The 24,163-nt window shown below is 43.8% G+C and overlaps 1 protein-coding gene and 2 long non-coding RNA genes across 3 annotated transcripts in view; all 3 read left to right on the top strand.

The window, feature by feature from the left end:
• The window catches only part of LOC111264239 (uncharacterized), a 129,152-nt gene that overhangs the window by 85,072 nt on the left and 19,917 nt on the right, over positions 1 to 24,163 (top strand). The window lies entirely within an intron of this gene.
• Positions 9,418 to 9,950, top strand: LOC147753943 (uncharacterized). The gene is made up of 2 exons (XR_015312615.1): positions 9,418 to 9,549; positions 9,697 to 9,950. It is a non-coding gene; the product is annotated as an uncharacterized LOC147753943 (long non-coding RNA).
• LOC147753942 (uncharacterized) lies at positions 15,244 to 17,062 on the top strand. Its single transcript, XR_015312624.1, has 3 exons — positions 15,244 to 15,447; positions 15,682 to 15,728; positions 16,978 to 17,062. It is a non-coding gene; the product is annotated as an uncharacterized LOC147753942 (long non-coding RNA).

Genomic DNA, 24,163 nt, shown 5'->3' with positions numbered 1-24,163 from the left:
ATTAACGCATCTCACATGTGGAAAATATATAGTAGAGCTACGGACGAACCTGCAGATAACCTTGGTATAATAATATTAAGTCTTATTAAACTTTGGTTAAGAATACAACTTGTCACCTATATATATATATATATGAGCCTGTCTTTAAACATGGGTGGCCAGTATAGTCGTGACACTTCAAACGAGAACAAGATTATCCTCACGACTCAAACGAATGAATAGAGCCGAATGCTATGTGAGACATTTGATGATGTAAACAGGCAGTTTCGAAAATTTTCTTTCACCATTGCCGGCCAACGTCCAAAAAAGGCCATCTAGAAAGAAGGCCCTCGTGTACAAATGGCAGCGCTTCTAGTATCTATCCTAACTAACCAAGTAAAACGGGTCCTCATACGAAAAGAGTGAAATTATTATTTAGATTACCAATAACCAGCCTTCTAAAAGCCAGATTTAGTCATAGCCATTGAAGGAAAAAAAACTACGAAATTAAGTAATATTTATCATTTTTCTGATTTCGTTTGTCGGTCTGGCCAAACCCACAAAACCTTTTTGCTAGCAGTTGCAAACAGCGGTGTGGTAATTATGTCATATATACTAAATTAGGACATATGTACTTTAGAGACAGCCACTTTTGCAGATAGATAAAAACCAGGTTGTACACTAAGGTCAAGAAATGGGCGACCTTGGGCGATGTTCTGTCGAAACTTAGCCAACGATACCGGTTCGGCCTGACCGACAACGGGAACCGTCCCACATTGCAGGATAGCCTAATCAGGCCAGGCCAAGCTATCATACGCTCGACGAGCCACTTCTTTTGCCTCGTTAATACACTAAGACCAACTTCCCTCAGCTGTTCCCCCACTCCATAGTGTTTCAATCATTCTAGCTGCATAAGTTACACTCATAAGAACAATAATAAACAGTTGCCCATTATATTTCGTAATACAATAGGACAGCGAAGTACTCGCGTGCCTGTCCTGGGTGCCGACGACCGGATCTCCATGTCAGGCCACAATAAGGCATATAGGCTTCTACGAAATCTTATGTGTGCCGTGCTCTATCTTCGTGACCGCACCCCACTGCCCTCCGTCTTGCCCCTGCCACGCTAGTGATTCAGTTGGCACAAGTGCCTGCCCATATCGTTGGCCATGGATGATAGCAAACAAACAACGGGCCTTGCGCCTAGATTAATTCGCCTAGCAGATTTCCTATTCGTGGCTGTAAAAAAGTAATGACAAGAACGAAGGTATCCCCAATGATTTGTATGCAGACGGCATTATCTCATCAGGTTGCCACAAGTTATTCGTATGTGTACATACGTATGCACATTTTAACGAACGCACACAACTATTTCAACACACATACTTTCTTAAACATTTTGATCAAAATACTTGTTACTGCTAGAAAGTTTCTATAATTATCCTATTCATTGAACTCTACACGCATTGCATGCGCACAAGACACAGTATATAAAAATGGTTGTAAAACATTTACCTAATACCAATGGTCCTCGAGTGCATTCTGCTGAAGGCAGGTAACCGTAATTATAGCAGCGTGTTCCGTCCGACCAAGTGATTCGATCAATCTGAACTTTTAATGATGGTGCTATTATATGTATATTTCCTTATTTTATTAATCGGTCTCGGATCTCGAACAATCGAAGGTTAAAGGCTTAACTATATTACTTCGATTTAAAATTGATTGGAGAATGAAGACGGCTCATTGGAATAAACAACTATTATGGCTCCTCTACCGGGAATTGGTCTGTATTCAAGTGCGCATATATATATAATGTTCGAGAATGAATTTTCCTATATATACAGTTTTACCAGTTTTTTTTTCCTGTAATACGCTTTGTATTTACATACTGATTGAGTAGCACTTTTATCTTGTTTGAGAAACGCGAACAAAATTGTTTGCGTTTTAAGCCAGTGCTCTCTACGTATCACTGAGAGATTTGTTTAACTTCGATAGGACTCCTATGTCAGAACCAACTGCAACCGTAAATTAGCAACGATGCTGGGGTCGTTCGGTGACGCAAATCTTCCATTAGAAGATCGCGTAGAAAAGAGGTGCTTTCGACTGTGTAGTCCAACCAGGTCTAAAGTCGAATCCAACTAAGCGTATTAAAATGATGCCAAAGCATTTTTCTCTCGTGTAACTTGAGTGACGATATAAATTGACCTGTTTAAGCATAGAACAGGTTATACCGTGAAACAGGTGGCATGGCCATGGGACAAAACAGATTGCAAATTATATTCATGTATATAGACGTAAGGGCAAGTTTATAGAACGTTATGTGTGAAATTGTTTTCCACCCAGGTCGCCGTGATCGGCACGAAACTAAGCTTGCTAAGTAGTCAAACTGCCCATAGTTAATGTGCTGACTACATACATTTTTTTTTATACCTGGGCAGAATAGGTTCTATACTCTCAACGTGGATGAGTAGGTCTGAATCCTGTCTCATTATCCAGCCCCCTTTCTTTGTCGGAGTAGTTATTTTCATACATGAGCATCAGGCGAAAATTCTCTTTCAGCAAATCAGCGCAATTTATGGCAAGTACTTAATACGGGAAGATATTAGATTGAAAAATGAATGAACCCGTTTATACCTTTTAGATAAAATAATAATTATGAAATGCATACGATGGAGGTGACGCGTTAGTTTATTTTTGAATCTATTATGAAATGTAGAAATGTTCAGTAATACTAAGCATGACAACTAGAATATGTGATTGATGACATACATAGCTGTCGGTAGGTACGAATGTCCTAACGGGACGTGTAAAACCCAGGTGTGTGTTGTGGGCTGCTGACCTTTAACCCATTCTCTCTTACTTTCTGCCGAAACCAAGCTGAATGTGAAATAAAGAGGGCGCACAAACCGAGGCTGGAGCGAGATTGAATGCGATGACGACGGGAAAGTTGTCGTTTAATGTGTGCTCGCCTCATGAGTGACGCAGATCGGGGGTTCCAGCAGCAACGGCAGGGGGGCGCCAAAACAGGCTCAGAGAGGTGGATTCGGCTATTGGCAGTACTCTACTTTCGTTGCTTACTTGATTCTTCTTCTCTCGCTTGCTCTCTCGCATATCTAGCAGAACCAGCAGCTACCGCTAAGCAGGCATCGCCGCTGGCCGATCAGGACACAGCACTGGCTCTTTGCCTCAGTGCCAGCCCCATCTTTGTTGGTTCTACTCTTGCAGAAATAGAAGATAATGGAAAAATAAGGCCGGATGCGCCATCAGTTGACCGGAAGATGCGCCGGAAACTACGGTGGCGTCCCTGGTAAAGGGCATGCATTGGCCGGGAAGGTCAGCGACATTGGCTGACAGCGGGCATTGGACAGCGAGGTGGGTTCGGGGTAGGATCAGGTTCGAGGGATAGCAGCGAGCAAGACTAAGCAAAATCCATGCGAATGGCCGTGGGGTGTTAAGGCAAGGGCCAGGGGGTCGCTAGGTCGAGGAATAGGAAAAAGGATGCACAAAGAAAAGAACTACTATCGGCTACTTGTAATGGTAGCACTGCAGCCGGTGCTTCTGCTGTCATTCAGTTTATCGCCGCATGTGCAGAAACTGGCTAAAGACAGCTGGTAGAAACTCAGTATACAAGCGCGGTGGCGGTCGACATAGATAAAAATACTGTTAGTGCTGGTAAATTGGGGTACCGGTATTCCCCTCTAGTTGGTCAGGACCACTTGGAATGACGGTCCTGCAGCGCTGCTAGTATGAAGTGCAACGATAACACGCTGTTCAGCTGAAGATGGTGTGGAGAGGGAAGGAAGGATAGGGAATTATATTCAACGCCTACTATGTAGAAGGAGGGAGAATTATAACTCCTCCACTGGCCTTCTGACAGCATAACTACCGCTAGGTTAAAACTGCGCTGCCATTGTCTGGTGAGTGAGTGCTACGGCATATGTTGCTAACCAGTATCAACTACACTTCAGTTGACAGGTTTGGTCGAGCAGACCGATGGTTATAGGTGACTATAGAGTACCAATAATAACTTGAATCCTTGTTTTAGATTCATGCTAGCTTGAGCCTGCCTGACAGCCGGTTCACAGTTTACATGTTGGTTTACTGTTATGTTAGTACCGCAATAAGCAATAGTCACACGACAGCACTGATCGCTTGATAACAGTAGACAGGAATCCGAGCGTAGCTAGCCTCTATGGAGCTTCTGTGAGTTTCTCCAGTTTACCCACTTCGTTTCCGCCTGTCATCGTCTTAAACGATGGGCATCGTGTATGCACTCATATCCTTCGTGCACAAGTGCAGCGGCAACAACATTTCGTCCTTAGTTCAACATTTCGGCATTAGTCCTAAAACTAAGATTTAATGCTGGCGGAAGCCAAAACAGTACTATTAACTATTGTATTTCATTGCTATTTATAATAATAGTCGATGTAATATGTATTACTTCGTTGCCTGTCTCCGCACAAACCCGTCCAGCGTCAGAATCAACCATCGCACGCTGACTAAACGCCATGAGAACGATGTAACATTTGTGGTGTCGTTGTGGTACAGGGGGGGGGGGGGGTAAACAACCCGCTGTTATCATCTCTCGTCGTTGTTGTCGCTGCTTAAAACACAAGCATTATAGTGATTAGCGATAGTGAACGCAGAAGAAAGACAGCAAATTTTGCTTTTCGCAGTTGGACACTGGTAAACCTACGGTAACAGGAACAACGACAACAAAAGCAAGGCAATGGCTACCATTGCTCTTTATGCTGCTATCGGCTACACCTGGACAACTGCGATGACCACAAAGGACTCTTCTACACATTTATACGCACCGGGCACCGCCGTCACACCATCAACGGTGATGGCACCAGTAGGCGGTAAACTCTGCCGCTTGTTTACAGGTCAGTTGGCTTATCGGTCGGCCCGCCTGCTGCCACTAGTATTCCCGTGACTGAGCTTAACCCTTATAAGTTCGACTCGGCTTAAAACTGCCGTACATTTGAGGAACGAACCTTGCATGGGAGAGCTCAGTGCTAAGCAGCAAAGAGCTAGTAGCGAAGGCACCGTCGTGCCCTGCTGCAAAAGTTGCGGCGGCGGGACAGCAGCTGCTGAAGCATGGATGTGAATACTGCGGGCGCCTGGCCGGGTGTGGGTGATGCAGAAGCTTGGTAACTAGGAAACAGACAACGCTTTGCCGCTCGTACTTGCAGCGAAACCGAGCAAAGTAAGAGCTAACAAAGCGGGTCCTTTCGTCGCTGTCGAGCAATAATGTCCGGAAATGGTTTGGGTCCTGCTGAACGAAAGAGAGAAGCAGGGCGAAGGAAACAGTGAGCGACAGGCTAAGTTTCCGGTCACCACGGAGGGAACCAAGCTCCCTACCGCTTTTTGATGGCGGTGATGAATTCGCTAACGGACTCGATGCACGCTTGCCGGCTGCCAGCTTCGTTGCCACTGCCGGTTTGACATGCCAATGCGTTTGTGTGCTGTTCTTGTTACTGCATCAACCGCTGGCTGTAAAGGTTGCTGCTGCCCTTGTTGCTGCCGTGGTTGATGTTTTTGTTGTCGCCGTTGTCATCGTTACCTCGTTGGCAACTGCCACGACTATCGCCATCGCTATTACTTTTTCTACTGGATACAATTGTTTGTCGTCATGAGGAAACTGCCGGTGTAGAGCGTCAGAAACTGGTCCCCATCCCTGAGTGGTTCGAACGATCCGGTCTCTCCGGCGCGCGAGGCGAACAATAAATCGGCTTTTTACTAACCCGCACTGCCTGGATCGGACCTTCTGATGTTGAGGCACCTGCCAGGTGTAGAAACTTATTTAAGGCAGGTCCATTAATATCGACCTCTTTACAGGCTTTCTGAGGATCGTGTGAGCTATCTTGCTAATGGCAATTGGGAACAAGAGTCGTCTATAATTTCTTTGATAAACACTGATGTCTATTTCCAAAATACTTCACTACTGATAAAAAAAATTATACGTATTCTCCGCTATGACGGCCGGCTTGCTATAGGGAAATTACGCAAGGAAGATCAACAATTTTCATGCTTAAGGGTTAAAAATGAATTTTTCAGTCTCTAGTTATTTGTTTGTCGTAATAAATCTACGCTTTTTAGAATTCGTGGAAAGAAGTTAAAAATATTTTATAATGTAGGTCTTTTTCTTTAAATCAAAGCGCAACTGGCTTCTGGAGCTTGCCAACTTGCTCTTGGTGTTCATATTGACACTCCGTAAAAGCAAGATTATTGTCGATACCAGCGTGCTAATAGAACTTTGAAGTAGTTCGTACGTTACAGTGCCCTAAACCGGCTGGTAGGAAACGCATCATCTAGCACTGTTTTGGTAGCTTCAAGGCCGCCGAGCAACATGGCAGTGCCTAAAGCTGGTTTGGTCAGCCCAGGAGTGAGCTGCTGTCTGGTCGGAAGTCCCACCGATAGTCCCATCAGGATATGTCAGCGATTGATTATTGGCTACAATGGAAATCCCATGACCCGTGGCTGTGTATAGCTCCTTAACTGTACGAATTTAACTAAGGCTACGACTAATGTTTTCATAAGTGCCGACTTTCCTATAAGAACATGTTAAATAATAAGTGGCGATTGTCAGAGGACACGTGCGCGCAAAATCGACGTAGCGCACAGCCAGTCTGCGAAGTAGACATTGACGGCAGCAGTCTCAAATGTGTCACATATGTGCCTCTGTAGGGGAACAAGGCAAGGTACGGTTTTGCTAATACATAGTCGAGAGCCTGTGTGGAGCAGATCGCAGAAGTCTAGCTCAGTCGACACGAACGAAATGCTTAACGAGTCACGCTTCGACGCTAGTCGTGTCTGGACCTAGTTAACGGTGGCTCCGCAAGGTTTACGGTCGATGACGTACTAGTGAAACGGGACTTTCACGACTTGATGAGCTTGAGTAAGCTACAAGCAGCGTCGGAGGTTTAAGACTAGATAGAGAAATTTTCTAATTTGCTGATTATAATATAGGTTTTTTTGCTTCGTAACTAAAATGGAAACGCTTCGTGAGCCATGTTTTCGTTCTCAGTAACCCGTGCTCGTCGCGGAACAACTAAATGCCGCTGGCGTCTATTTACGGGCCATTGTTCATGCATCCCTGCTGCTTTTTCATTGATAAGAAGTGCTTTTGTATTTACCGAATGATATGCATTCGGGGCGCGGCTGCTTGGGGCGGCGGCTGTTGCAGAACTGTAGTATGTCAAATACGATACAAACAATGCTTTCCTAGTTGTCGGCTACGGCGACTGAGACGACAGAAGCAACGGTTGCTCGAGGCTCGGTGGTGACTACAGAGGCTTCAAGGTGATTATTAGTGCGAAACAGCTTGTAAGGTTTACACTCAGACATTCGAATCATTCAGCATTCTACGTGAGTTCAGACACCGAAATCTCGAGGGTACCCGGGTCAGAACTGTTGTCCCTCTTAGACACATAATACCACTGGCTTATAGTCGGCAGGTTTTACAGGGCCGTCACACGGCCGCAGACTAGGGATTTATGCCGCATCGAACGGACCTCCGTACAGAGTCGTAAATAGTCGCCGAGCCCTTATTGCAGGAGATGCGGTTCCCTGTGATCAGCAGTCTCTCCAGGAGATACGACTATAACCTTTCCCAAAATAAGGCGGTCATCAGGTCCAAACGTGTTAGGTAAGCTTCTTCTGAGAGACAAGCCGCGATTTGCCCATAAGCATAAGGGAACAGTAGTTGGTACCATCTGCGTAAACCGACTACAGATAGGCCACTGCAGCCTATGTGACCTCTGAAGTATAATCAAAGACATGGAGGTGATACGGCGTAATCCCCTTACTAATTGTGTTTTACTAGAATGAGATTTGCATGTCGTTGGTGAATAGTTTAGGGTAGGTAAGGAGCAGTGGAGGAATCAGGTTATAAGTTTCTAATTGAGCTGTTTGTTCTACACGCATTTTTGGTAGAGTCTAACCGGTTCAACCGAATACCTTTGCGACAAACCGCAACATGAGATGACTTATAGTACGCGACAGGTTGGTGGCTTGACCAGCGTCAGAAGATTGTTATATAGGAAACCAGTGATTTTTCCGAAAGCCATAGCACTCTCAGGAGTACACCGAACTGGCTGTGGCTTACGTACTGGCCTGATCAACGAGATAAGTGACGATTCCTTGCGCGTTGATTTTCCATTTCGCTAATGGTATAGTAGCGAAAACGAATCATGAGACGGCATTCGCGATAAGCGAAAAAGCTTCCGGTAACGAAACTGCGCCGCATATTATCGTAGTAAAGCGAGCTGTCTAGGCGGTGAGGTTTACTCGCTGAAGATATGATCGTTGCCAATAGCGTTACCAAACTCGAGGCTGTTTTTTTACGTGACCCTTCTCGTTTGGAAGCTGCAAGCATAGTAGCCCTTACGGTGTAAGGTTCAACCAGATTCACCATTATTTATTAACAGATGATGTCATCACAGCTATCTTATACTGTCATAACATAAAAATAACAAAATTTAGGACACAGCGGAAGAACAATATAACGCAGTCCGCCATTTTTTTTTCTCATTCTGTAGCGGTAACCACTTGGGCGAAAAACATGTAATACGCTCGATTTGATACATTCGACTGTGTTCAACTGAGGTCAAGTACCTCTTCTACGAAGCCAAAAGACATCACCTCTTTAATATGGTGATCGAACGTTTCGAGCGTTCGTCTTTTCGAATTAAGACGGCACAGCGCGGTGTTTCCACTGTGGGGTGTTCTCGTTATTGAAAGTCGCTCAAGCAACAAAAGTGTGCAAGGGCAGCCATCGTGAAAAATCGTTTAGAAAAGCGTCGAACTCACTTATTCCTTGAACTCTCAATGTATCCAGTGTCGAATTTTGATTTGAACAGTTAAGTAGTTCTATATATTTGATGCATGCGCGCAATGTTGGCCCGACAAGCTACAGTCTGAGAAGGTTCACTAACCGTCCTGCGGAGCTTTACCTATCGACTACATTGTATAATACGCCGTAGGAATGATCGATACCAATGAGCAAATCCGGGGACTTCAGGTGGCGGGTTATTGTAAAATGTCTGATCAGCGACCTCAGCACGCCACTCGAAGGCGGAAGACGTTTGAAATCATAGCTGTATAGTAAGACATCGATCTTAGTCTGATCGTCCTAGTAACTGACGAGGCGAGTACGATATTTCTGGGCCGCAATCCTATTGCGGCTAACGGGTGTCTAGAATAACAACTGGCACAGCTTCGGATCGGATGCTTTGAGGCTTTTAAATGGTTTCAAGCATAAGGAAGGCTGCGCGGTAAAAAACAACCGTCCAATTCGGTTGTTACTGTGAAAAATGTCAATGTCGGCTCAGTTGTGCGGTCGGCGGCGGCGGCGGCGGCGGCCTAGTGCACGTTCATTTTCCGTGCCACGACCGGCGCCATTCGTACTGTTCGACGATATGATAAACATTCGATTCTTCGCTCGTGTCTCAAACAAGAAATTTCCAAGCATAACATCACCAATGTCGTTTCGTATATTGATCATTAAAAGACGTTGAATTTAATTCGGTGGTCGAATGGAGAGCTTGCTATGGCATATGACTACTGGTACGTTGCAGAGGGGCGTCAATGTACGCTTCGCTTTCACCATCTCTCAGTAATTTGCTTCAAAAAAATTCACCCACTTTATTTGCGTCGCTTAGTTAGATAAGTGGTTAAATTTTCAGGCAGTTAACCAACATTGCCAAATTACAGGCATCAATCACAGATGTATACTGCTCCAGTCAAGCCGTTAGCCAGTATCCTAACGCATCCAGAACGGTGTCTGTATAACAAAAGGATAGCTGCTTACCATCGGTAGGCTCTGAACAGGATCTGGCAGCCTTGCCGGTGTGGCGACCGGTCCCTATTGCCGTTGCTTCATCGGTTTTTACTAACAGCATTTGTAAATGTATAAAGTATGGACAACTAAGCTTATCGACAAATAATCGTCCTCATGTCCAGTCATCCATGGTTTTCTTTACTTAGGTTTTAGCCTAGATTTTTACCGATTTTTAACACGATGTTTTATTACTGCATGTATCAATAGTAGGGTGCCTAAATATCTTACTCTTGTTAGTATTAAGCAAAATTATTGTGTATTTTGCAATTGCGTTCAGTCACTTCGCAGCGTGTGGCTTGGCGTCTACCTAATTTTGAGTCAACCCTTTAGCATCCTCTGGCATTGATTTAAAAACTGTCAGAATGAGTTTTACTGGTTCTATGTGAGGTTTCCCCAATTGACCTATCCCTCAGCTAAGAAAGCATATTGGCACGTTCTGACCCTATTAATCTTTTTCAAGTTATTTTTCTATTTTCATAGATCCTCAGTCATTGTCTGCCATGCCGACATTTGAACTAGCGTTGATTAGCACGCTAGTGATTCATGGTTACGATGGGAAAGCATTCCGAGAAGCGTATTAGTCATCCCAGCCAGTGCTGGTTCCCTTTTCATGGTTTCGTACATGCCAATAATGCGCACTGCTTTCGTAACAAAAATCCAAAGGCTGCCTGGAAACCGGAGAAAAGAAAAGAAGCAAAAAAAGTCACTGCTCACACTAACAAGCAGCGGTCATTCTCGGGGGATGACATTGAAGGGGAAGATTTGAGTGGACGACGACGAGTGAGCTTCGTGCTTTTTGGGGCAATGGGCCACCACAGCCGGCTTCCGCCGCGCCCGTACCATCATCATCATTATCCCTTTTCTAACTATCCGTTAGTCGTATATTCGACAGAAGTTCTTTCCTTGCCAGCCTGCCTGTCCGTTCCTGGCCTCGATTATGTCAATATAGCTCAGGGCACTTCCGGGCTGATTTCCGGCCGGCCGGTCGGCCACAACGGCCAGCGAATTGGCAGGGCCCTCCGAGCAGTTTGAACTGACCTGAAGCGACATTGATCCCTCTGAAAGCACCCATGTGGCCCAAACATACCCCGTAGAACAGAGACAGCAGGGAGTGAGCGACGCAGAAAGGGACAGAGCAAAGAAAAGGAAAGAAGGACGAACAAAAAGTAATCGTCAGAGAAGGGAAAAAGGCAACTTAAACATTCTAATTTAACCTACATGACGTGTGGTCGTCGTATGTTAAATAAGACCTACCTTAGACCCTCAGCTTTCCACAAAGACTTGTACTTCTTGCAACGTACATGACAGGACGAAAAGAGAAAGACAGCAAATAACGATACGAACTCAGCCGTATATGCTTACCGTGGTGCCCAAAACGACAGTGGATCCTGTCGGGGTTTAATTTTATATTTATCGTAGAAATGTGGAAACTCGTTTAATGCGAGCACAAGTTGGTACGCATGCTTCGACTTTTTATCTGTATGAGTCAAATCAGTATTCTTGGAAGGGTAAAAAATTTCAGGCGTGCCTTAATACACTGTTGATCAGATCGTGCCTATTTTTTTTTTATTATTGAATCACACACGCCTGTATAGTAGAGCTGCCCAATTGAGATTACTATTTCGAGCTAACGGATGGGGTTGTTACGATGCTGAAGCCTGCCAACATCCGCTATACTAACGTACAGGAAGCTTGTTACTGACAGTATGATAAAGGGCATCTTTAAATGCCAGTAACGTGAAGGGCGTGATTATACTTGTTGTCGTCATATATATGTACTTGTTAGCAGAGCCGACGTTGAAATCATAGTAAAGGCCAGTGAACTTTTAAGCCCTTTAAAGCCATACCATCTTGACCGGACTAGACTTAATGTCGATCTATAACAAGGTACACGGCTCTGCTTTCATATGTTTCGACCCTGGCTTGACTTTCAAGTTCTTTTTTTATACAGCCCAGCATAGCGCTATCATATAATAGTTACGACCTCCCATTGGTCAAGTGATTTTCGAACTGTTTAACCCCCTACCGACGATTGTCCGTTACCAATTACAATATAGTTTACGCTGACGAAACCCAGCCTTGCGATTTCCAGTCGACCACGAGCCAGCTGTAACGATTAATATGTGTTTTTTGCTCCTACTGATATGATCATCTGCCCCTGCTTGGGGTTTGAATTTGTGCCCCTACAGAAGTAGTCGAATTGATCAACATCAATCAGTATGAATGTACAAATAAAGCTAAACGCCTTAACGGCCTCAATATACAAAAGCCGAAGTAAGCATGTCACTTATTTTAGAAACCAGGGTACACCGGAGAGATGTGGAGAACAGCTAACGCTTTAAACTGGAGGTTTTCTTTCGTCTACAAACGAATATAATATTTACGTTAGCCTCTTTTGACCTACTGGACTTTCAGACTTTAGGAACCTTAAAAATGATTGGGTCCTTCGGCTTGTACTAGTCCAAATTTAGATCACCTGTAGTTTTGTGTAATCCGTACATGAGCAAGACGACTGTCACCATCACTATCAAGATTACTCTTGTTATATTTTGTTGGTTATTTTTTTTAATGGAAATATTGGTTTGCGAATTCGAGTGCTAGCTAAAGAAAGTTCTTTCACGTATCCAATTAATGGCTACATGAAATAAAACAGTCTGGTAGAGATACTTCCACTAACCGCACAACTGTGATTTTTTTCTATAAAATCGATATTTGCGAAAAGCGAACCCGCGTTTACTTAATTGAACATATTCTACATGTCTGCAATTTGTATTTTAACAATAAACAAGTGATTAGAAAAACAAGTTTTAGCTTAGGAGTTTGGACGGTCAATGAGTGTATGCAGGAAAGCGTTTTAATTCTAGACATAGTACAACGAACCGATCTGCGTTTGTTGGTGAATGGTTTGAAACCGTTGGTTTCCGAAATGGTTGAAAGCTCTGTACGCAGTGAATGCGTGATTGGCATTATATTATTGAATTGCAAACATCGTTGCCCGACCAGTCCTTTGAGTTGGTAGCCGTGAAACTCAAACGCTATCATGAAAAGTGTGAGATAGTCTTGATGATGTCTGTCGCCGCTATTTTCACTATCAATTTCTATCCTGACGTAGTACTTATTTGAGGGTCCTTACTTATGAAAAACTTGTTCGGGCTTACTGGGAACAAGGTCACAGACAAAGCCAGGTAATACAAATGGACGGAGAAATATAGATTGAGGTAACCATACCTGGCGGAAAATTAATTTCAAAGATTCCACAACGAAGTGTGCTACTTCAACCAAAGACAAAGGTCAAGGTTAACACATGAGGTCCTACTCAAAGTCCAATTCGGGAGTCGAATCTTTACGGAAATGAGTATCTGATAGCAGGATTAGCTTGGTGAGCGCCTATAAGCGAAACATGTAGACGTCACTAGCAGTTTTAGCTGTTGTTGTATACTCTCCTTGTATTTGAGGTCCGTGAAATAGACTAAAATGCAATACTCTTTGTTCTTAAGGTTGACGTAATTAACTATTGATAACAAGCATGCCAGAAACCAGAGCAGGCGGGCGTCTATAGAACATTAACAGATAACTCGAAGTCAGATGAGAGCCTCAAAATTCCCGTCAGGGAGCAGGATGTCAGAAAAAAACAAACGAATCTACATATACCACAGTGATAAATCAATAACTAACACGCGCTTCTGAACCTAACGTCTCAGACACCACTAGCACCCACGATTAAATCAACGTATACGTACTATTAAAAAAATGTATGCATACACGTAATATTAATCTATTGAGTGTACCAGTTTCGCCTCATCTCCATTTTCTCACCCGTTCAACAGAACAGGTGCCTAAACATTGTTCTGGACCTATTCCAGCATTCAATACAATTACTTCGATCGCTTCATTGGAGCCTTAGTTGCATCAGTCATATACAATATTTAGGCAGAACAATCCAACGCCAGGTCCACTGTGTCGAAGGACCGTAATTGAAGAACATGAACCTTCACTTGATAAATTTATTTTGACGTATTGTTTACCTTTACTCGTTATTCATTCTCTAGCAATAAGTCATCGGAGTCACCATTTTAACGTGTAGCATCAAAGACATCGCTGGTCTTATTTGAGGTCTCTCCAACAAACCTATGAAACCGCATGGCGACTATACTAGCAGCTGTTAATTTTAATAGTAATAATACCTAAGTATTAATATCTGATAGTACTTTTAGCCATCGCTGAGACTGCGCGCTTGTTAGTTATGGTTACTGTGAGCGGCTCCAAGAGATGCGTATTTTCCACCCAGAGCACGCCACTCCTATTAGTGGGCATTAAATGTCGGGAAGTCAAGGACACCCAGGGCGTCTAAACACTAACTGCCACTACTGCTTCTGCTCTTTAGGCTAATACGATTTCCTTCAGTGTTGGCCGATACTGTTGCATTGGATGTTACGAGTCGTCGCAGGCTACGTATAGAGAGTAAAGTTAAAAAAAAATTAGCTGAATCAATTTCCGGCCTTTCTTTGTGTCCCGTTCTGTCGTTTATTGGGTCTTGCTGAACGCCCATTGCAGTTGACTGGATGTAAAGCTCCTCTGGTAATCATTGGCTAGGTCGGCTGGACAGGATGCGCAGTACACTATTATACTATTAGAGCATATTATTGTACGTCAAAATTAATTAGTACCGCTTAGCCCATCGACTAGATATACACACAAAGAATCGTGCTGGGTGGCCTTTTATAACGGTGTTTAACGTTTATATGTTTGCTAGGTATTAAAAGCCTAATCATGCTGTAATAGAAACGTGGAAGAACCTACGCGTATTTTTCAACGAAGAGGAGATGGAAAAAGCGATTTCGGAAATATCTCTAGCAGTACTTAATGAGCGCGATATTCGGCGCTGGCGTCATCGAAGCTCGTCAACTACTAAAATGAATCTATTATAGTTGCTCATATTACCATGTGGTTGAGTGCAACATTACATTTAATAAGCTAAATTTTATCCCTACTTACTAGGTACTTGTTTTAGAGAATCAAGGGCATACCGGCAATTGCAAGAATAACCAGAATAAGACCTATACACTCTAATCAGAGATGATGTTTTATCCAGATCACTTATTCCTTCTTTAAGAATCGATCAGTCATCCTTCCCTTTAAATGGCTGTGCCGCTACAAACATTTACTATAGAAGTCAAATACCTCGTATTGTGAACACATTAACTCATTTAGATTGAGGTAGTGCAACGAGGACTTCTAGTCACCTGACGGTAACATGGAGACTAGGTAACTATCCCTAGTGTTCATCTAAATAAAGCAATGGAAAAAGAGCGGGCGGGAAACATTCCATGCAGGGCACGAAAACCAAAAGAGATCCGTTGAGTGGCTCTGTTTACTTGAATAATCAGACATGTTCTGTTGCAGTATAAGCGCGAAGACAGGCGCAGTTCAACGATGTTGATTTGTGCTTCGTTACTCTATGGATGTGGGAGGAATGGGCAAGGAGAAATATATGAAACCTAGACGTCGATATGCGCCCCAATTTATCGTTGTTTAGCTTGCTTGTTCAGAGGACACTCAGTAACGGCAGCCAGTATCTCACTGTAGCGGACCAACGCACTCCAAATTGGTGCCAACAAAAGCAGGTGCATTTTTTTCTCTAAAAAAACCTACTAAAAACATAAAACAAAAAACATATAGTAGAAGAGCGGTCGTCGTGTTGTAGCAGTGTACGTCTTCTGTTTTTCTCAGGAACGGCCCACTTATAGGAATTAACGGTGACGTTTAATAGCCTATAATATAATAATAATAATAAATAAGTCTGCGTATGGCCGATCACTACACTAGTCATAATGTGCGAATTGTATCTTTGATGCTAGACGGAGCTGACCGATTGATTCATTAGGGACCAGCGTATCAGGAAAAGGTAAGCCGCGTCTGCATACCGATCAACCCAAATCCTGTGGTTTTTAGCTTATGGTCCGTACAAAACTTGTATATGCTATGAATATCACTGAAATATTTATTCTTAAGATTTCTGGCGACAACATGCATATGCGCAGCTTGTTTCTCTGTGAATTTTAATTTTGTAAAAAAAAAATGTTTCTGTCGCTTACTCCACTTATTTTATGCCATTTGCATCAAAAAAGTCTGTGTCTAGCTTGCTCTTCTAATTATATGGTGAAGTCTGTCTTAGAAAAAAAACTTTCGCGCCTGCAAAAGATCAGTATGATATGCTGTATTGGATATATGTATTTAGGGATAGAGTTAATTGTTTTTATTGCATGACATTTCAATCTTACTGCTGCTATTATCACAATTATTGCTGAATGGCCCATGTTAGCTCAGTTCTAGAGCACTATGATGATTGAAACACGTATGAACATGTGATTCTGCGTGATTCAGCTATACTATGTAGAGCCTAGCGGCTTGTGTATGCATGGCTCTTGAAAAGCTTCTATGCTAGAGGATAGTGAGTCCTCTGAGTGTTTTTCGGCGTGGTCTCCGTCGTTATCCTATGTTCTTCTATTTCCTTTTTAGCCCTTGGTTCGTTTTCATGATTTGTTTACTTGTCGCCTATTCGTTTAATGTGAGAGAGACTATCTTGTCGACTGTGGTCACGGGGTGATAGCAACGGGAGCTTTACGATAAGAACCGGGTAGATGCATTCTGAATCCATAGCGATCCTTCGTGATACGTTTAGCTTGTTCCTTTTTTATTCTGCGTTCCCGATTTGATTATTTTCATTCCCTCTATTTTTCAAGAACCCACAGACGCTTCAACCGCTCCGCCACTCTTCTTTCCCAACCCAGTTGGACCAATAAACCCAGCTCGACTTGATCTTGTCCTGCGCTCAGTACCCTTAAGCTCGCCTTTCCTACGTGTCCAAATTCTCGAGGCTCCGTTCCTTGGCTCTGACCTTCAGCCATTGCTTTTCCTAAATCCTAGCTAGCAGGCAGCTATACGTACTTAGCTGCCTTACTAGATTTCGGTTGTCATAGTTTTTCTTTTCTTCGTCTTTTTACTCCCCTGTGCTGCTGCTGCTATTGGTGCCTGTTTGCGGTACTTTTACGCGCATGCGCTTCTCTTTCTATAGTCTGGTCACTATTCTAGCCTTAACCAATCTTGCTCTCTTCTGTCCATCTCCGGAATCGCTGTCTACGGGAAAGTCACAGGTCGTGCTTCTCGCCCAGGATAGCACATTCGGAAGAACAGTGTCAGCAGTGGCAACGGTATTCGGCAATGAGGTCTAACACAGCCTGTATAACAGCAGCTGCAACAGCAAAAGCAGACCATCCATGATAGATATCCGTTGGCAAGTGCCCTGTCACCCGGACTTGTAGTTGACGGTAGGCATGCAGGAGAAACGAAGCAGCCCCCGTTGAGGTAAGAAACGAACAAGCAGCTGGCCTGTTGGGTGAACAGTATTCTGCACCTGGTTTAACAGCTTGTTCCCAATACTACTGCTGAACTGCCAGGCACAAAACTGCACGGCTCTAGGCGCCCACATCAGCATGCTTGCATGGGTATCGCTACGAGGAGAAAAGGAAAATATGGGACAGGAGAGAATATGAGCGAAGATTAAAAGAGCGTGCTAGCCACAGGGAGATAAACAACTGAAGAGAGTGAGTGAATACAGAAAGAGAAAAAAAGCAAGTACGATAAAAAATTGAAAAGGAAAAGAGAGTGAAGGGGAAATGTGAGGATCAATGAGCACTAAGGGCACCAAAGCCGCGTTGCGATTTGGCCGTAACGATGAGCCATGAGACTGATGAGCTTCATTCAGACGAAATCACGTTGGTAGCCCTTGAAACGAAGACAGAAGCACGACTGGCTAAAACTCCGATGTCACTCCGGCCCAAGCCCAATTATATATAGCCACTTAAATAGGAACTAGCAAGCGTTCATACCATACCTATATACTACGCCTCCCAGATCCAGCCAGCGACGATCCCCCCCGCTTTAAAAAATTTACTTCTTTACCGCTTTTGCAATAGCGGTAATAGCGGCCGCTGCTTTCCATAGATGAACAGGAAGAACAGAGATACGGATATCCTGATCCTAAACGAATTTAGATAGGAAAAGAGGTCCAGCGGACCTTAAGAGACCAGCGTAGCTAGTAACGCTCTCTCGCTCTTTAGCTTTCTTTTAAAAGAAACTCGTTGAATCGAGCCTAGATCCGAGATAAACTTCGAATCATCTAAGGATTACTTCAGCGCCCGGACCGTAATGAGCACATTGATACTACCGTCTGCACATGTGCAGAAGTGGAGGCCTCGACCCTTATATCACATAGTTGTGGCCAGAGTTGCGACTTAGTGCTGTAGAAATCAAGTTATAAAGCTTTCAAAGAATGCGCATGCTTGAAAAAATTATCGATTTTCTTTTAGCCTTTCTTATATCTTTACCTTTCTATATATCTGTATATATTTACTCAAGCTAGGTTTCATTATTTATTTGCTTTTGTTTGACGTTGTCATTCGTATGTAAAGTAACAATTCAATTATAGCAATAGCGAAACGAAGAAGCGTTCCGATTGAACAAACATGGTGTCAACTAAAAAACGTTGCGCATTGAAACACACAGATATATAGAGATATATTAAGTTGAAAAAGCGGTTATTTTTTGACAGGAACTACTATCGTACACACTTGTTCAACTCAACAGTTGCCGAACAAACAAGACACAGAGGCCGTTATTATTCGCTGCCGTTGAAGTCAATGGCGAATATTCCTTCTATAACGAAGCATTCGCACCGCCATCGCAGCACCAACAGCAGCAGTGGTACCCACAGAAGCTTTGTCTCTTTATCCAAATTGAAGGATCTGGGCTGGTCGAGTTTCGCTCGACGTTTGGCCACCCACAACCGCAGACCCAGCAGCGGTAACAGAAGCCGAGGTCGCTGAATATATGAAAAACGAGAGCCTGTTGCTTTGCAGCGCCTGCCTTTTCTGCTGTTTCTTTCAAAACGATCTCCTTTCGCTTCAGTTCTCGAGAAGTTCTATCGCCCGGGACACCCACTTTTCGTCTACGGTAGAACGAGCAACGGAGGAGGGGAAGCTGCGAGCGTTAGGGTAGAGGTCTCCACGCATCACTCGCTACAGGCCAGGGTGTACAAGCTAGCACCTAGGTTTAGCGAGGTCAAGAAGTATGTTCCAATGCCATTACACGTCATGAAGAAGTCGAGTTGAAGCAACATCGCGTCGATTGGTCGGTCGGCCTACGGTCGTCCAGAGCACTGGGCCTTCTTTCCACAAGAATGCCTTGCTAGCAGCTTTTTTGCTTAGCCCGTTTAGTGTATGGCTGGCCCAAGGTTGCCTTTTTTCCTGATGCTGTCCCAAACCACCAACTCTCGTTCCCCATTTTGTACGCCGCCGCTGTCAGGCCTTCGGGTTGTTTTTGAGGATGACTGGTAGTGACTCCTAGCTGAAACAGCAGCACTAGCATAGGGAATATGGATGCGCTAACAAGGCGTCCTTCTTCGCTTCTTCCTCACCCACTCGGACGTTATCTCAAACTTGCCTACATGGGTCCTTTTTGGGCCTCCTGCGCCCTGTATGTTTCGACCTCCTACTACTACTGCCATTACTGCAAAGGTTGGCTGCTTTGGCTGTCCGACCGCTAGCACAGCGATTTATGTCCCGTGCACACAAAGGAGCTAGTGCTTCTACAAACCTTGTCGCACCTGACAAAGCCTAAAGGTCAGCCGAACGACCGTCGATCTACCTACGGTTGGTAGCCGTCAAAACTAGACCCTATTGAGATAACGAGCAAAATGGTCTGCCAAGAAAACGTCAAGTTTTCACATCGATTCGAATCGCGTCGACGACAATGCTCTTAAATGTGTATGCGGACTTCCGTGTGTGCGTATGCGATGTTGCTGGTGATGGCCATTACTTTATGCCCATTTGTAGCTTCAGTCTCCTTTTTGTAATGACTGTACAGTTTATTAGAACAATGGAAAAAGATGAACTGGAAACTAGATAAAAACGTGCAATCAACGTTTCTCCTGTAGTGTGTAGGTGATATTCCTGCATAGAATAGGTTATACTAGCTCTTATTTTGCTTGTGATTTCGCTCGAATCATAAATCACATGTTTTTTTTGGCCAATAAAAAATATCTACAGGGTCTACAAGACACTGGAAACAGTATTGAACGCTATTTTAAATAGTAAAGCTGCAAAATGTATTTTTGTTTATTATAGCTACGTATTGGTAGTGACCTTGTGCGACTCCATAGTTAAAAATTCATTAATTAACTAACTACTTTGGCGCAACTACAATATTGCGCTGTTTCTGCCAAAGCTTACGTTAGCTTAGACGTAAAATGTATCATCTTAAGTTACATATTGACGCTGTAACTAAACTTTTTTTTAATCAGACGTCATAGCTTTGTTAGCTAACCTTGTTGCATTAACATCTCCTACCTTTTGACTTTGAATCTTGTTCTTCTTGGTGCTTAGGTATTATTATTGTTATTATAACAACAGCTTGGATCTTGTCTTAATTTGTTATTGGTTGTATCTAAAGACATACGGAGCTTTGGACTGTGCGAATATTGTATGCATTACGAGGATTTTGGGAACATCATTAAGTTCGCTGTCTACTTTCGTTTACCGTGTATGCTGATTATTCCGAACGTATTCTTCCCAAGCTTAGTAAGCTTCACGGCACACATTGTTTGAACTTGGGAAGGTGATCTTAAACGTAAACAGCATAGAGCAGGACTTCACTGGTATTGCAGGCCTCTTCCTGGCCGACTGCATTTAAATACCCACTACATTGTCCTGCCGTTTTCTTTCTTTTTCTTTTTATATCCTTCGACGATATAGTTCGACTGAGTGAAAGTCGATCAGCGGCTGTGGGAGACGAATGAGATTTGCTCGCTTCGCTTCATTGCGACGGTTACTATAAAACCGCTTGAGAAAAGAGCGAATGAGATCTCTACTTGAACAAACAACGATTGCGATCGTACCGGTAGAGGCAGTGAGCATTCCATCGTATCTATCGGATCTATGCCGAAACAGGAACATCTTTGTAATTTAGTTTCATTAGCACCAAGAAGCACTGTCAGAGCCTTGCTGGCCTCGGGGCTCTTCGCCTTTATCGGTTTCTCTCCTATGTGACATCCTTGGCCTCCAGTCCCTCCCCAGCAGCACAGTGGCATCATCTCATCCCTCATTGCCTCACTGACTTTCTGACAGAAACAGCAGCAGCAGCAGCAACAGTTGCAGCAGTGATAGCAATAGCTGGCTGAATGGGTAGCATGGTCGAACAATAGACGACAAAGCAAACACGACAATTCTTAGCTCCAGTTGCAGACTGGCAGAAGCAGAAGTATCGGTGGCGGCGAAAGAATGAACGTCGCGCGAGATCGAACAGACGACTAGAAAGACTTCGAAAATATCAATACACCTTTATGTTGTTTCGCCGGAAGAAGGGACAAGCAAGGTCTGGATTCCACGTAAATTCGATAACACTTCGGCTGATTGCATCGCCATCCCATTTGTGAGCCAGCAGCAGCCCGCTGGCCGCCGCCGCCAGCTACCCTATCGGCTGGTCGACAAAGGGTCCTTGGTTAGGTTTGTTTCGCAGCTAGCAGAAGTAACGAGGCTCGAGTGAACCGAAACTCGACCCAACTCGTTCTCTCGCATCTAGTGTGCTACTCTGATTCCGCTGATACAACCGCTGCCCTTTTTGGCTGTCAACGTCGTCTTCGTTTTACCGTCTCTATGACGCTGACTTTCACGCTCATCCTCTTTCGTTCCTTCCCTCTCTCCAGATCTTCGTTCTGTCCGCCGTTCGTTGTCACCTAAATGTATATTTATTACATGTAAAAGACCAAGCAGCATGCAAAAAAAGAGGAACGGCGCTGGAATCTAAAGAAGAGGAGTATCGAAAGAAAAGAAAGAAAAAAACAAGGTAAAAGAAGACTTGCAAGAAAATTAGTTGGGGCATCGGGGCGAAAAAGACAGAGCCGGAATTCCTCCTGTGCAGTTTTCTATTCCGCAAAGAAGGGGAAAACTGACCCTACTGTGTAGCTGCGTGTGTCTGAGGAAATAAGCGGAAGAACGAGAGAAAAAGTGGGTACTGAAAGGAAGCAATGGAAAAGCAAATGGCCACCAGGCAAAAAATGGGGGTGAGAGACAGCTTCTACACTCTGCATTGTCGCCTTTCGCGTGTCTTTTTTCCGTTAGAATTGGGAATTGGTAAGCGAAGAGCCAGAGGCTGAGAGAGTGAGTGGGGAACAGAGGGGGAAGGGAAGGTAGAAACGGGAAGGAAGTAGAAGAGAAGAGCTAAATGTGAAGCGACTGGCGACCCTGTGAGCCAGGTGGAGCCGAGGAGTCGCTACGAACCAGTCGGAGTAACCGACTTGGAGCTTCAAGGCTAGCTGAATGGTTAAGAGGGCCAGCGTACCGCACCGGGTGACTTAAAGGGTCTTTACCTTGATAAATGAAACGACAGCTCGGTTGCCCCCCTGGTCTGCTTTGCTGTGACTCCGAACTGCCTGCGTGAGCGGGCAAAGGCAGCGGACGCTGGACTACCACCTAACCCCTTTTCTTTCGATATTTCACTTCCCCTCACCCTCAATTCATTTGCCTGATTTTCCTTCACCCTTTACAAAGGCCGCATCTCGGGTCGCTTTTAAGTTCCCACGGGCACACCGATTGGTGTACGGCCACTCTAGCAATAACCTTAATAACACAACGCGAGGAGAGAAGGAAAGAGGTGAGGCAAAAGACAACGGCAGAAACGAAAGAGCCCGTGGCTTGGAGTGGAGGGAGCTCCGTACGGATACGACAGGAAGTCCCAGCGGTTTAAGGAGGCTATTGACAAGAGTGGTATTAGAAGCGGTTGCAGCAATCGCAATACCAATAGACGAGCAGTAAATGGATTCGAATGACGCCACAAGCAGAAGGTTATGGCTTCTGTTATCGTTGTTTGCATCATGACCGTAACGTAACGGGAAAAGACGCATATAGTCGCAACGGTTTTTAGTCGACGACCTTAGAAACGCATGGAGGAACGTACACCTTCCCTATCGTTTTCTACATTTTTCTTACATGCGTAAATTCTCGCCACTCTTCAACATTCATGTCCAGCAGATTGCTGAAGAACCACAAAATTATGTTAAAAAAGTTATTGTATTTCTATTGTTTTTAACTTTTCAAATGGCATATAACATTGACTGCATGTTGTGCTATATACGCGATAAACACTCGATGAAGGTCCAAAGAATGCAACTACACAATAAAGAAAGAATTATCGTATAATGAACCTGAACTTCAAGCTAACTAAGCTTGTATTTGTTTTTTATTATTGTGACGCGTATATTTATTTCACTTTTTTTAATTGAAAGTACGATTAGAAAAAAAAGGGGACTCCGATGGCGAGCGTGTACGCTACTCAGCGGTTCTGCTTGCACTTTTTATACATTTGTCTAGCAATGGAGTTTCTATTGAGAAGTTAGCATTCAAAAAGGGGGCAACAATAGGGCACATTCGAAACACAGATTTAATTTGTTTAGCATTTTCATTCCAAGGTACTGTGTATTATTCTTAAAAATAACATTGATACCAATCCTTCGGAAATACAACGATGTCAAATAATTAACCACCTACTAGGAGAGAATTTTGTTATTAGACAAATATATTTAGCTCGGCAAATAACCATAATTATAGCCAATACCCAAAAGGCAACTCATTTCACAGAATTTTTGGAACAAATTTAACGTGGCTTGAGAGCAAACAGAACTGCTGCCCCAAGCCTGTAGTCTACTCGAATTTTTTTTATCTCAGCTCCTATAAATAGAAAGAACTTTGTTTAAAGTATATCGATATGTACGCGTCTAGTTACGATTCTAAAATAGTAATTCGCTGTCAAGGAGACCTGTATGAAACCCCCTTGGGGTTCATAGCTAAGACAGATTATTTGAGTAATTGTACCCTGCTTGGCAGTACCGGAGCTTCCGAGGACCCCCTCACATCATCCCGTAATATGAGTTCATTTGTCAACATGAACTGATAGAAACTAATATATAGGAAACTCGTTTCACTCATCTCGCCGTGTGCGGTAGTTTGCGGTCAAATACCTGCAAAGCCGTAGTGTGCTTCAAACTACTATAGGTCTAAAACGCGACATAGTCCAAGGGATATTCCGTACCTTCCCGTTCGTTCTTTTTGTATAATTACAATTTCCCTTCTTTCGGATATTACATCCTATACACTCTCTTGTGGATCTGAAAAAAGCGAATTGACTCACATTTATCATGAAACGTTGCCAGAAAGAAGGGAGAAGAAGAAATGAAGGAAGCAGGGTTGGGTTTCTTTCTATTTAGCTCCTCCTCTGTAATGGCTTGAG

The sequence above is a fragment of the Varroa jacobsoni genome, unplaced genomic scaffold (genome assembly GCF_002532875.2).
Source record: "Varroa jacobsoni isolate VJ856 unplaced genomic scaffold, vjacob_1.0 scaffold_92, whole genome shotgun sequence".
Taxonomy (NCBI): Eukaryota; Metazoa; Arthropoda; class Arachnida; order Mesostigmata; family Varroidae; genus Varroa; species Varroa jacobsoni.
The sequence above is the reverse complement of the archived record's forward strand: the minus strand, read 5'-3'. Positions and strand labels throughout refer to the sequence as shown.